The sequence below is a fragment of the Corvus moneduloides genome, chromosome 9, assembly GCF_009650955.1.
Source record: "Corvus moneduloides isolate bCorMon1 chromosome 9, bCorMon1.pri, whole genome shotgun sequence".
Taxonomy (NCBI): Eukaryota; Metazoa; Chordata; class Aves; order Passeriformes; family Corvidae; genus Corvus; species Corvus moneduloides.
In genome coordinates this window covers 14,662,503-14,676,358 of record NC_045484.1, presented here as the reverse complement: position 1 = coordinate 14,676,358, position 13,856 = coordinate 14,662,503, and positions in this window count along the sequence as shown.

The window sequence follows — 13,856 nt, the reverse complement described above, 5'->3', positions numbered from 1 at the left end:
ATTAATCTGTATTATCATGCTGTCATATTATCCCATATGCCCCATATGAGAAAGATCTATGGCTAGTGCTTTCCTTACGTGCAACTGTATGGCGTGTTGCAGTACACAGATTTTGAGTTTCCAAAGCCCTCAACCCCCCCTGAAAGGAATCTGATTCTTGCTTTGATAGTTTAAATTGTAAATGTAACATTCTTACAGTGGGTGAGGGCTCTATGGGTATGTGACTGTAGTCTCACAGAACCAGAGAGACATGCAGCAGCACAGTGAGAATTATGTCTGTTAATTGTAAATTCTGCCTTAAAGGACTTCAAAATAACCTGGGTTGCTTGGTTATCAGCGTTTTTCTTTGACTTAAAAATGTGGTAAGGCACAAATGAATAATTGTTTACAAACATTTTAAATAATAGTTTATCTGCAATTGATACTTTTGTCTCCATGAATCCCCTATATCCCTTCTCCTTCCTGCCCTGTGACTTCTAAGCTATTGCTGCAAGATGGCAGGATGTCAATGCCCCCCAAATTGAACCTGTGATTTGTTTTTCTTTGATTTATGGGCTTGTAGTCAATAAACTTTATAAAGGAAAGTATCAGACTGAGCAATCAATCAAAGATAAGCAGATTCTTGTCCTTTAAAAGCATTTCACCCCAGTAAGCAAGGGCCTCATTCATCTTTTACAACCACTCTTGCAGCTTTCAGCTGAGAAAGGACTCGCTGCTGACTACATTCCCTTCTGCTGAAAACTCCCCTCTTCTGAGCTGAGATTTTTAAAATTCATTGCAGCAGTACATTTCCTTCCCATGTTATTTGCTATCTCTAAAAGGGCAGATTGTTTGCATGTTGTTACTAAAGGTAAATCTCCTTGCTGTGTAGAGAAGAAAAGGCTTATGTTTTAAAGTGTCAGAGGCATGGACTGTTGTTTTACAGAAACAGTAGTCATTTTCTTTGTTATTTTACAAAACAAAACATAAAAAAAAGGTTCCTGTTTGTTTTTTTTCATAGTATCTGAATTTCCTTTTGAGTCAGGCAAATGTTATCCTGCATGTTTTGCTTCTCTGAAGCACAGATGGTGTGCATATGCAGATTGGTGATTTTTTAATCAAAACAGTGACACTTGGGAATATATGTAAGTATTGTAATAATGCATTAGTCAGGAGTGATGTTGTAACACACTGAGATCATACACATAAATCTAAGACACCATGTCTAGACACCCCAGGGAAGATGGCATGCCATGGGTTAGAGCAAGCATTAAGGAAGTGCAATATTTCAAATATGATGGGAAAATAATGCAATTTGCAGACTTTAATAAAACCATTGGGGAATTAATTTCACTAAGGATACTCTCTCTCCCAAAACATCTATGTTTCTACATTTTCTTCATAGATAATCAGAAGGCAACGCACCGTACCTGCTATCTCAGGCATAAGCACAGTACGATATCTATGAATTGTGCTGCATCTTTAATATGCTGAATATGAAAATAATCCCTTTATAGTGCTTTAGTAGTACAAAACTGCATTATGCAAACAATGCACAGACAGCATAAACCTTGGAGATTCAGAATTTGAAGAGCTTATAAATTAATCTCATAAGTGTTGATTTGGGCATGCTCAGGGAGTACGCTCAGCTGTAAAACTTGACTGACCTAACCCTCCCAGTTTTAATTATTAGCTTTTTGATTATCAAATATTAAATGAAGATGTGAAATTTATGACATTTGCATGTATCATTTTCCTAGCTCTGTAAAGGTTTTCTAGATTTTTTTTTAAAGAATCCTTGCTGTCTTTGGCTGTTTTTTGTTATTTGTTGTCTTGTATAGCTCTTGGCATATAATTTTAATCAACCAACTGCCTTTTAAATTTTTGCAGTTGATAACTACTCACAAGAAAGTAACTTGCAGTACTATGCCAGGAATGTTGTGATAAAAATGTCAATTTAAACCTGGCCAAGGATGACAATAATAACTATTTCCAAGTGAGAAACTTGAACAGAATACATAACACAATAGCACTTTTTACTTTCTGCCAGTGCAATACGTGCAGGAGCTTGAAAGGTTCCCATAATGATAACCCTCACAGTCAAAACCCTGCTTAAGAGTTGTCTGCATTGGTAGCTCCATCAACCTCATCATCTCTTGTCATCTGAAAGGCTGATAGTAGAAAATCTTCAAGACAACTAAACATTTTTAATTAAAATATCATCAACTCAAATGCTGGCTGTAATCAGTCCTATAAATTCTGCAGCTATAGAAGCTAGTGAATGAGGGAGCTCAGGTTTTGCCAGTAGTGACAATGGTTTATAGCCTGACCGACTGAACTCTGTTTCAGAAAACTAGTTGCATATGCTAGCATGGAGTAAACTCAGACAATTCAGCATTTGCCCTCCCCTCATCTGTCTTTTCCTCTCTGGGCTATAAAGACACTCATCCAGAATCCTTTATTAGGACAGTAAGCCAATGTGAAGATACTTTGAAATCAAAACCTGAAACATGATGGGTTGGGACATAAGCGATACTTTGAAATTGTCAGGAGATTCCTGGAAAAGATGAGTTCACAGAGCTGGGAACAACATGGCATATGTCGTGAGGCCTCTCTGCATACAGCCCACCTCCTTCTTCAGAAAATTGTAAACCACCACTTATATTTAGCTCTTCCCATTTCCAAGTTAGATTTTGTCTTCTAGGACATTCAGGAAATGTGAATGGGCCTCAGGGCTTGTGCAGGGGTAGAAATACTTCTGCAAAATAATAATAACGAGCAGCTTTCATGGATCTCCGTGGAGATTTCTTCCCTCTGAGCATCTTCCAAGGTCTTTGCCACAGAGCAGAATATCTCTTCTTTTAGGCCAATCTTCCTGTCGTCCTTTGCCTCTTCCCACCTATCTGGTGCTACACAGCTATTATTAGTGTGTTTCATATTTATTATATATTCATTTGCACAGTCCTCATTTGTCTTTTTCCTTCATACTCCCTTACTCTGGAACTTGATCTTTGTTGAATTTCTGCTGTGTTTCCACCAGCACTTAATCTGTGTTAATTATTGTCATCCTTCATATTACAGTATTACATCCTTCATTCTTCATATTACAGTATCCAAATTCTACCCACTTTAAACAGTATCACATAAAGATGCACTAATGTTTTAATTTCGAGACAGGTTTTGGTAATATCAGTTCTTCTGAATGCAATGTATTACAGTCAGGTTCAATAAATATAACCCTCACTGTTCACTAGAATAGAAACCAAATCCTGGATTCTTCTATTCTGTGGAAGCTACTGCAGTTTACTTCTAGCATTTTCTACCTATTAGATGGATTTTTGCTCTATTTCTTCATATGGAGGAAGAGGTTCCATGCACCAGCTCTGGGTCACGTACGTTTTTGCTGATAACTCCTGGCTGCATCCCACTATGTCTGATCTTCAGAGGCACACTTGCACTGCTCCTCCCCGTGGAGATCCACAGCAGAGAGAATGGGGTGAGGAAGGTGCGCTTACCTTCTCTCCTGGTTGCATATCCATGTGTGGTTCGGATCAAAACATCCTATAGATCTAATTCTCTAGCTCTGGGGGTGTAAATGATGGCACTGTCATTAGCCTGGGCTCAGCAGAGGGTCAGCCATGGTTGGGGATGAGATGTGAGGGGAGCAGGAGGCTCCTGGTGCCTCCTTGCTGCAGCCCCTCGGCCCAGACAGTGCACAGCCTTCACTGGTCAGTCAGAGATGGTCATTAAACCTGGCCATGGAGAACAACTTGTCATCCTGCAGGAATATCAGATGCTAGACAGACCATTTTAACCTTGCTTAACCTTTCACTGTGCTCCTTAGCTAATGAGATGAATGAGAGTTTTTTTGGTGTTTCTTGACCTAGATCTTTTACATGACAGTTCTGTGTATTTGAGCAGCCTAATGCCTTATGTTTTGTAAATCAATATAGCTTTATCTATTTTTAAAAAGCTAGAAATGTTTCTTTTTAGGCATACTATTGTATCCTATAAATAATATTGATTTGTTTAGCCTGAAAAACTATTTAATTTTGAATTGGCTCACCTTGTTAGTCAAATACAGTTCTTGGGTAAGTCCAAGCATGAGTCTCATCACATTACTTTTATCCCTATGGTGTAGCAAACCTGGTGTCAATAAATGGAGAATGGGATCTCCTGTGCATAAACAATATCTAAATTTTCAATTTACGGAAGTTTTTCAGACTCTGGGATTTAATGGGCAAACACAAGAAAGCAGTTATAGCAGATTGCACAGCCTCATGTTACCTCAAATAATGCAAATGTTATAGGACAGTGATGGGAATGTTCAGCATTAAAAGCCAGCTTTACATAGTGTTATGTGAATTGCACTGGCTCAGCTAAAAAGGAAAACTTAAAATTTGATTTTCTATTTACATCTTCAATATACACTTTTCCTAGTTATTATTTTACTTGTGTCCTTCCATCCTTGCCCTCCTTCCATTGACTGAAGTACAAATACTCTCATTGCCATTTGCAATGTTCTGAAATGAAGATTTCAAGACAAGAGAACAAAATACTGGAATTCAAGGTTGGGGTCATTGCTCCATCTGTTGTCTGCTGTGTTTGACACAACCAGTATTATACTGCATGTACAACTAGAAAGGACCAGTACAGTGATGTTTCTTGCAGGTGCTTCAGACACATCTAAAGGCATTTTTGAACATAACTTCTGACATTACCTTCCCATGTGTTCAAGACTCCTGTACCAGTATTTTCTCAGTTTCAACTGAGAATTGTTGAAATTGTCCAACTCCGTGATAAGATTCTTATACAAGCCCTTGGATTGCACGGTAAATAGGTACCCCTTTAATCTGTTCACATATAAGACACAAAATCCTGATTCAATTATCCTCTCATAGCAGATGTTTGACACTTTAGGTACCAAATAGATTGTACAAAGATTGGCTCTGAAAGTACAGACTGAATTCATACACAAATGCAGGCATGATAGTGATTTTCAGGCTCATATTTTACGTTAGCATTATACAAATGCAACCAAGGAAGTGATTAATACATTTCTCTGTTGAACTTCTGAGACATTAGTTTGTGTATTATTACTTGCAACTAGCTTTTCAATTTTACTGCTATTTGCTTTTCTCAGTTGGTAAGGACAAAATATCAGGTTGATGATTTACATTTTATGTGGGGAAAAAATAGGAATTGCAAGAAGGTCAGTCTGAAGTTTTATAGAAACATTAGAGAAGCTAAACAGCTTTAACTCTTAGTTCCAGAAATTAATGCATAGTATTGTTTTCCAAAAACACAGCATCATCTCATGACTTTAAAAATGACTGTGTGAAAAGCACATAAGTCCATTTTGTATAAAAATGAAACAGAAAGTATTAATATGTGCTTGCAAAGGGGATGCCCATATGAATTTGTGATAGGCATCTAACTGCGGAGGTAAGTAATAAGCAGGTATTGACTTCTATTGAGACCAGTATCGAGATTTGTCGACCCAAAGAGGTTACAATTGACTGAAGAGTGGGGCAGTAAATCTTGTTATTGAACAAAAAGCTAAAGTCAATATATGTATTATTATAAACATTTTTCTTTTGGAAGAGATAATAAGGGCGGAGTGGTTTAAGACTTTAGATTTATATGGCCATGATAGCATACAGCTTCTTTTATTTAGTCAAAGGAGAAGAATGCCTGGGGGGAGGTTGTGCTTTTGGTTTTTTTTTTTCCTTCCTTTTTATTTTCATTTTAAAAAATTTATTTATTTTTAATACTGCTTCACCAATCATGCCAAAGCAGTAAAGCCTGCATCAACTTTCACGTCATAAACCCTTATTCTCATTGTTTTATAACTCAGCAATAAAGGTTATTTTCAGATTGAAATTTGGCCTGCAAGCTCTTTGCCTAAGAATCATTTTTTCCCCAGAAGGGTGAAAGGAATAAAGATGATCTATTGAACTATTTATTGAATTTTAGAGGAGCACAGAAAATACGTGTTGTGATTTTTATATAATTCAAGATTTAGATTGTATTCCTTATTGAATATTATTTTCTGCATAAAGCTAGGATTTACTTGATCATAAAGGTGTGGGCTGAAAATGTTCTTTCAGTGCTTTCAAACACTTGCTAATATTAATCCATGCCTTTATTGTAAACAAGTATGATTTTTATGATTCTTATATTTTAGTCCACTCTATTATGCTCTGGTCAGTACATTATATTTTAGGTTATTTCTTGGAAAAATAAAGAGACAGAGCACGGAAGAAAACAGAAATCCATCCATCTGAAGACATTCAGCTTATTAATTAATAAGTCACACACATCCCATAGTGAGTGACTGAAGAAATAGCTGTTGAATTGCTATTTTATAACGTTTATATGTTAGTGTCTTGACTGCCAGTAGAAATGATCCTCCAGTAACTCAAAAATTCTCTAACAAAAATAATTTGTTGTTTTCCATTGCAGAAACCATCTGCCTCCTTCCTTAGTTCACAAGACCCTCTTATGTTTCTCTAGGATTCAGGACTTGTACTAATTTAGGAGGCTCACTGAATCTCTTTAGCAGCACAGGCTACAATAAATGCATCAAACATATTCTCTGCTCTTTGCACTGGCTTGCTGTGAATTTAAAAACAAACCCTAGCTTGCCACCCTCGTCTTGGAGCCATTTGGTGGCCTGGTCTCAGTGCAGAGGGGGCTGCCCCAGGCTGGCAGTGGAGCCCTGGGTGTGCCGCAGTGCCCGCGCTGCGCCTGGCACGGCTGTGCCGGAGTATTGCGTGCTTTGGAGCAGGAGGAGAGCTTCCTTCTGCAGAGGGCAGAGAGGAATGACCATCCCATCCAAACCCTGGGTCCTAGCTCTGCTCTGCTGCTTGGTGAGGTGCTCTCTGGTGCTCAGTTTGCAGTTCCCTTGATTCAGTTCCCTTCTGTGCTCCCACGCTGGTGGCATCACTTGCAGTGGCATTCTGAGCTGGGAATTACTGCACTGTGGCTGATGGCCAGGACCTTTGCCCTCCTTGGAGAAGTTCTCCTCCTGTCTCTGTATAACCTCATGGAAATATCATCATGGACATTATCTACTCTTCTGTCAGGCCTCAGTACGGTGAAAGAAACCTTGAGAAGTGTACCTCCCACAAGAGCAGTATTTACAAATTCCCTGCAAAAATAACCAGACTTATTTTGAATTGAATGCTATTTCCTCTCGCTGTTTATGCAGTTTCTGCTCTGGAAATGTATAGGAGGGAAGGATAATTGTCTCATCCTCAGTTTTGCTGCATTTAAAACATGCACGCAGATGAACACTCTCACTAAAACTATGTGACCTGAGGCCTTAGCTTTCCACAAGTCTGACCATTATTTCGGGTCCTTTAACTTTTGTCCTCCAAGTAGCAAAGAGTGAAAACACAGAAAAACCATTTTGTAATCCTTCAATATGTCATAGCTACATTTTTCTCTGTAATATGGAGTGATTGTTGGTACTTATGGTGCATCAGGAGTGCATCTGGCTGGGGATGCTGGTGTTGCCAGACAATGCAGTTGCCTTCCTCCCAAACACGAATGAGAAGCTCAGCTTGCACTCTTACCCAATATGGACAAGCAGAGTGGGACATATTTGCTTATTTCACCGCAATTAGATAAATTACTCTGAGTTTAGTCAGAGAAGGTTGCTAGGAAGAAGTTTGGCTTAGAGTACCTTGGGCTCCAACCATAGTCAACTAAATCTATGGATTCTTATGCTCTGCCTGAGGCTTTTCATTCACTACAAGCTAATGTACTTCAACTTCGTCTGCTACAGTATATGAAGGAGCAGTTTCTTTCCAAAAGCATGCATGTTCCTGGAAGCACACCAGGTTTTGAGAAACCACAGAATCTGGCTGTGCTTTGCCCACTTTATTGCAGTTTCTGTCTATAGATGCTGATGCATTTAAATTAGTTGCCATTTCCAATCTATTATAAAGGCTATAGATGAAAATCTTCTGTAGCTACAAAGTGCCCACAAATTTATTCAAACCTACTGAAACTTCATTCATTTCCATTCCCAAGACAGTTTCCAGCCTTCCCCTATGGATATGCATGCTGTTTAATGGCACATGAATTAGCATGTCTGCTTGTTGGCACCAATGTGGTAATGGTGGCAGTTGCTGATAAAGCTCATTAGATGGAAATAAAGGATCTCAAGTAAGTTAATGGTGAAAAACATCTGAATTTAGTAGGAGCAGATCTGTGAACATAAAATGAGTCTGTAATATATTGAGCTTCAGCATGGTCAGGCTCTGGCTTGTGGCTTCTTGTTGTGGGGAGATTTTTTAAAATTCTGGGTTTACTTAATTTTGTTTTAGAAAATCACCTGATTTTTGTTGTATGAGCTGTCTAAACTTTGTCTGCTGGTGTCTTTTTAAAACGTGCTTATAGAAAGTGAATTGTAAGCTGGATTTGTGAAGTAGGAGGGAAAATCCATTTATGATGACATCCTTTTCCTGAAGCTTATGTTGGCCAACTCTGCTGCTTCTGAATGAGATACACCTTTTTAAATATATACAATTTAAGCACAGTATTGTCAGATAATGCAAAAATAGATATTCAACCAATATATCTTGGGCTGAACGTCCCATCTGAAAATGACAGCTTCTTTTCCAGTTTGAAAATAGTACTTCTGCACTCATTTTCCCATGAATACACCATTGCCTTCTTTGGTCATGCTGAACTACTTTTTATTCACCGTACAAGGTAATATGGTATCAGAGTAGTGCCATGCAGATCTATGATGTGGTTTTTCGAATAAATACACTAGGGTGATTTATATGGAGCTTATTAGTGTTCACAAAGAGCCAGATCATGATTGATTTGACCCTAATTTGCTCGTTCTGATTTTCCACTGTTCAAAAATTACTCTGTTTAAGCTGGAGATATGCTGCTCTCACCACTGTTTGCCAGAGTGGGATTAATAGTAGAATAATGTCAAGCCAGACAAACTTAAACTGGTAAAGTTACTTACTTTTTAAAAAAGAGATGGGATTAGTGGGTTATGTGGGTGAAAATCTTTCTAGTATCACAAGCCTTGTAAGCCCAAAGAACGTTTTTATTATAGTCAGTGGGGGATGTTCAAACAAGGAGAAGTTGAAGAGCAAAAATGTGATTCTAGCTGATTCTTGATCTTGCTGGGGGAGGCTGTGCTTTGATTTCTTTCAGGAAAGCACAGTGCACACCTGTGGTATTATATAAAACATTACATAATTATGAGAATAATACCCTGAATTTTCTCCCTCCAGCTCTGGCCTAGTCCACCTCTAATGAAGCAGCAAGTGTGTGGTGACTTTCATTCAGATCTGTCCTTGTGGCTTAGCTTGCAAGTGTGTGAATTTATACATGGTGCCCTTGGCATTTATTTTCTGGTGTTGCTTTTGGTTATTTCAGGGGGAAAGCCTACTGATGTTCCCTTAAAATAAGTTTACTATTCAGGCCAGATTGTTGTCTTTTCTTTCCTGCCACGCTTGCAGCCTAATTGTATTTAATATCACAGTTCAGGGCTTTCCTCTCTCTGCTCCTTGTCACTTAGAGATATTTAAAAGAGGATTTAAACCAGCTGTTTTTTGTACTTAATCCTTGATCCCTTCTGCCCGCCCCCTGCCCAAGCTTGCTCATTCACTGGAAATAGCAACCTATGTCCACATTTTACTGCTCTAGTTTATAGTAATTTTGTCTTATGCCTTTGGAGTATAAATGATTGTTCAATTCAGACATTCAAAATGAAAGTGAAGTTGCCAGTGGAAACGGGTGACTCATTATACAATGAGTGAGTACAAATAAAAAGGTGCCTGAGTATAATAATCAGAAGATATTGACTTTTGTTGAGGTCAGGATCACAATTTATTAACCCAAGAGGTAAATATTGACTGAAACTTTGGGCAGCTTTTTTTTCTTCCTTTACTTATTGCCCGGAGAAGACTGTAGAGGATTTACTAAATAACTCCATCTGCTTGCACAGTAAGATGGAGACTTTTGCATTTTGCCTGCAGTTTTATGCTCGTCTTTTGTTCTGGCTCTCCCAAGGGCAAAACGATTTATAGCGTATTTTAGAGGAATATTTAAAATCATGCTAATTGCTGTTTCTTTGTCATTGATTTTGCTCTTGACAAGCCAGAATCCTTCTCCTGAAACAGGTTTTGCTTCTGAGCGCTTCTTCAGATGATCCCAGCCCCAAACTGGCTGTCTGCATTTTCTCTCCTGCCCTGGCCATTGCCCTCTCTGATGTCTTGGGGACCATTTTTTGTGCGTGGGTGTGTCTAAAAACACAAGGATATTGTAGCAGCCATCAGAAAGATGCCCTTGGGAATGGTGACTCCTTGTGCTGCTGACATTCTGTTCACTCTCTAGAAAGGGCTTTACAATCAAATTATTTTCCAGCTGCAGGGACCCTTGTTTGGCTAAAATGAGCACCCTGAAACTGCTATTCTGCCATCTTACTTGGAAAACCAGGCTTTTCCAGGTTTCCTCCATTTCTGTCTGCTCTGTGCTTCCTAGGGTCTGCACAGTTTGTGCTGAAGTTTATGTTTGGGATTCCTGGGGCAGTTATGAGCCTTTTTGGAGCAGGGCACTTACCTGCTTTAAATTCAGTCACATTTTTTGTTTGTGCTTACCTGTCGGGTTTTTTGTTGCTAGTAATTTATGGGGTGACAGTCCCATGGCTGGCATTTTGCTGTGGATCTGGTCCTTGCCTCAGGAACCACATGGGTGCAGAGCTCCCGCAGGCCTGGCTGGGGACCAAGGGGTGTTGGTTGCCAGATGCCACCTCACAGCCACTGCTACCACATCTGGGCAACATCTGTAGCCCTTGACCTTGCTGTCTTCCAAGCTAAAAGAGATGGTGTAGTGAGAATCAGTGTGACTTTCTACTCTTACAGGCCAATTTATAGATTTGCTTCTTTTCTGTCCTCCCTTTCCTCCCTTTTCTTCTCCTTCCCCAGTCTTGTATTTTGTCAAATAATCTGCTGCTTCTTTTTCAGTGTTCTCATTGCCCATTGTCTTGTATCTTTGCTCCTGCATCCTCCTCAGAGTAAGATTTTTTTCTGTTTAGAGTCTGATTTACATGAGTAAGGCCTCAGGATAATCAGGCAGTATTGAATTTTCACACAATTTTAAATATTACAAAATAACTCCAGTGACATTTTATCAGGAGAGGGCTGCTTCATGAACATTGGAAAAGTGTCCTGAACCTGCTGATAAAACGCATCTGTGAAAAAGGGACTGAAAAGTATTAGTATCAAATTGTTATATATGAAAGCAAAGTCCTAAATCAAACTTTGTCATCTGTAGATTTTGGTGGAGGTGTGGACATCTGTATAGCAAACATAAGCCTACTGAAAATAAACTTTTCCTCACTACCTCTGCAGAGCCTTCAGAATGGATCCACAGATTCTTGGGCATTTATAGACCCCAGACTAGAAGCCACAGCCAAAAATCAGTTTAATGTTCTCGGAGGATCTTTCCTGCTGAAGCTCAGCTTTGCTGAGCTGAGGAACCTGCCCCAAATGGTGACACAGGCTGATTTAAAGAGTGCTTAAATCACTCTGTAGTGTTCGACTCTAGTGCTTCTGCTGCCTCTTGGAGACTCCAAGTCTGTTCTGCACACTTCTACGTGTCTGGCTCGTGTCTGGCGTAATGTAGCCTGCATGACCTGATCCACAGACTCCCATTACCTCTACCAGTGAGGCCCATAAAACACTTTTGGGCTCAGACCAAAGTAAAAGGGCCAGAGGAAATGAGTTTAAAAGCCTGAGCACATCTCCCAATGGACATAACAGTCCACATCACAAAATTTATATACACAATTTGAAATAATTGGCAACTTTAGGAAGCAAAGCAAAGAGCAAAATGGAGCTACTTTAGCTGATTATTTATGATCACCTTTTGTCTTAGATGTTTCTGTAAGGAAAATCTTGCCTGTTTGGTAGTTCAGATCACTAATGCTGAACCTGAATTACTCTGTTCTCTGCTCTAAATGAGAATCACACATTCACTGTCTATTTAACAAGTGATTTTGCTGTATTTTTAAATTTAAATGATTTGTCTCCCTTTATTTCCCAACGTTTAGGTGAAACTCCCTCCCCAGGCTCTGCTACCTCTCTGTTGCCCTCTAAGTACTTCATATGAAAGGTCATAGGCTCACAATACTGACTCCTTGCAAAGTTCAACTGGCTTTCTTTTGTAGGATAAAGCCATTCCCCATCTCCATAGCAAGGGAGGTCCCCTGGCAGCAAAACAAATGTGGTTAGTTATGTGTGGCATGAACCTCAGCTGCACTGGGAGCTGAGCTCCGGAAAACATGTAATGGTAATGTATCGAGAATTACAAGGCTAACCCATCAGCCGCTCTCAAGAAATTTAACTCTGAAATGTTTTATTTTGCCTAGGGAAAGTCTATTTGGGTCTATCATCTGCTTTCCAGGAAGGTCCAGCACTCCCTGCTCCCCTGCTCCTTAGCAGGACGGATGGCATATAAAGAGGTCAAAGAGACTACCAGTGTCATGCCATAAATCAGTGGTTCAGCTTAGAGGAGAGCCCAAAAGGCTTCTGCTCATCTGGTGTAAACTGACTCATTCTGCTGCAGTCAACAGAGGATCTGACAGCAGCAGATTTGCCCCAGGAGCTTCAGAATTCTCACTTTTATCTAACTGGTATTTCAGACATTCTTTCTCTATTGTCAATGGCAGAGATTTTATTAATATCCTCTTAATAAGTATATTTCAACTACAGCTTCATAGAATATCCATACTTCCCTCCCTGCCCACAAATAAGATATTACGTATATGTGATTATAAAAATACCAGTAGCCAATTTAGTTTAATTTAAATTTAGATTTTGCCCTAAACAAATACTGATGTGCCCTGTATATTTTTACTGCCAGATCATGATTTACTAACTCCGTTTTGGGGGTTAAAGAGAGCATGACCTTGCCCCATATTAATATTTAAAGATTACCGTGCACATGAAATCAGATGCTGACACAAGTCTCAAAGGACTAAGAGGTTTTTAATCTTTTGAAGAAGCAGTGCCACACTGAAAAATGTATTACTACATTCAAAACAGAGCATGTAACAAATGTCCCACTAGCAGGCATCAGAGACTGCAAATTTCATTCAGTGTAATATGGTCCACAAATACCAACTTTTTTCCAGAAGGGAAATTGCAATGCCACAAAGGCTGATGCTTGACACCATAGCAAAGGCCAGCAGCGGCATCTCAGACACTGCAGTAAAAGAGTTTGCCATCCAGTTCTAAATGCAGGAGCTGTTTAGTGCCCTTTTCAAGGCAATACATAGATTTTACTCTTTCAAAAAGGTGAAAGTTTATATACATTTCTGTACGAATGCAATTTAGAACAGTTTAGGAACCACATGGTTCTTTGTTTTTACAACAGCACAAGCCTAAAATATGAAAACCTCCTGATTTTCTTTTAATGCAGTAAAAAAGAAAGCCAGAACTGTTTTAATAGAAAACAGAAACAGCTGATATTTAACATAAATGAATAATTTTTATGCCTTTTTTAGAGCACAATTTTTTTCTTTAAAAAAATTCAAGCTTAGCCTATTAGCATCTTTAACTCATGTCTTTCCACTACATTTAAGCTTCAAACAAAAATATGAACTAGCAAGCCATAGAAGAGTCTAATTAGTTTCTCATTGCATTTTGGGTGTACTCAGCTTGCACAAAAATGCTGTAGATGAGGTCTCTGATTACAGTAGTTCCTGTGTTTTGATAGTATCAGGCAGGTGTTACAGGACTTGAAAAGTCATGACTGAATGGCTCTATCCACTGTCCTTTTGGGTGGATGACAGAGGTGGCAGCTGGCTATTTCTGGTCTCTTGTGTCATGTTTCTGACA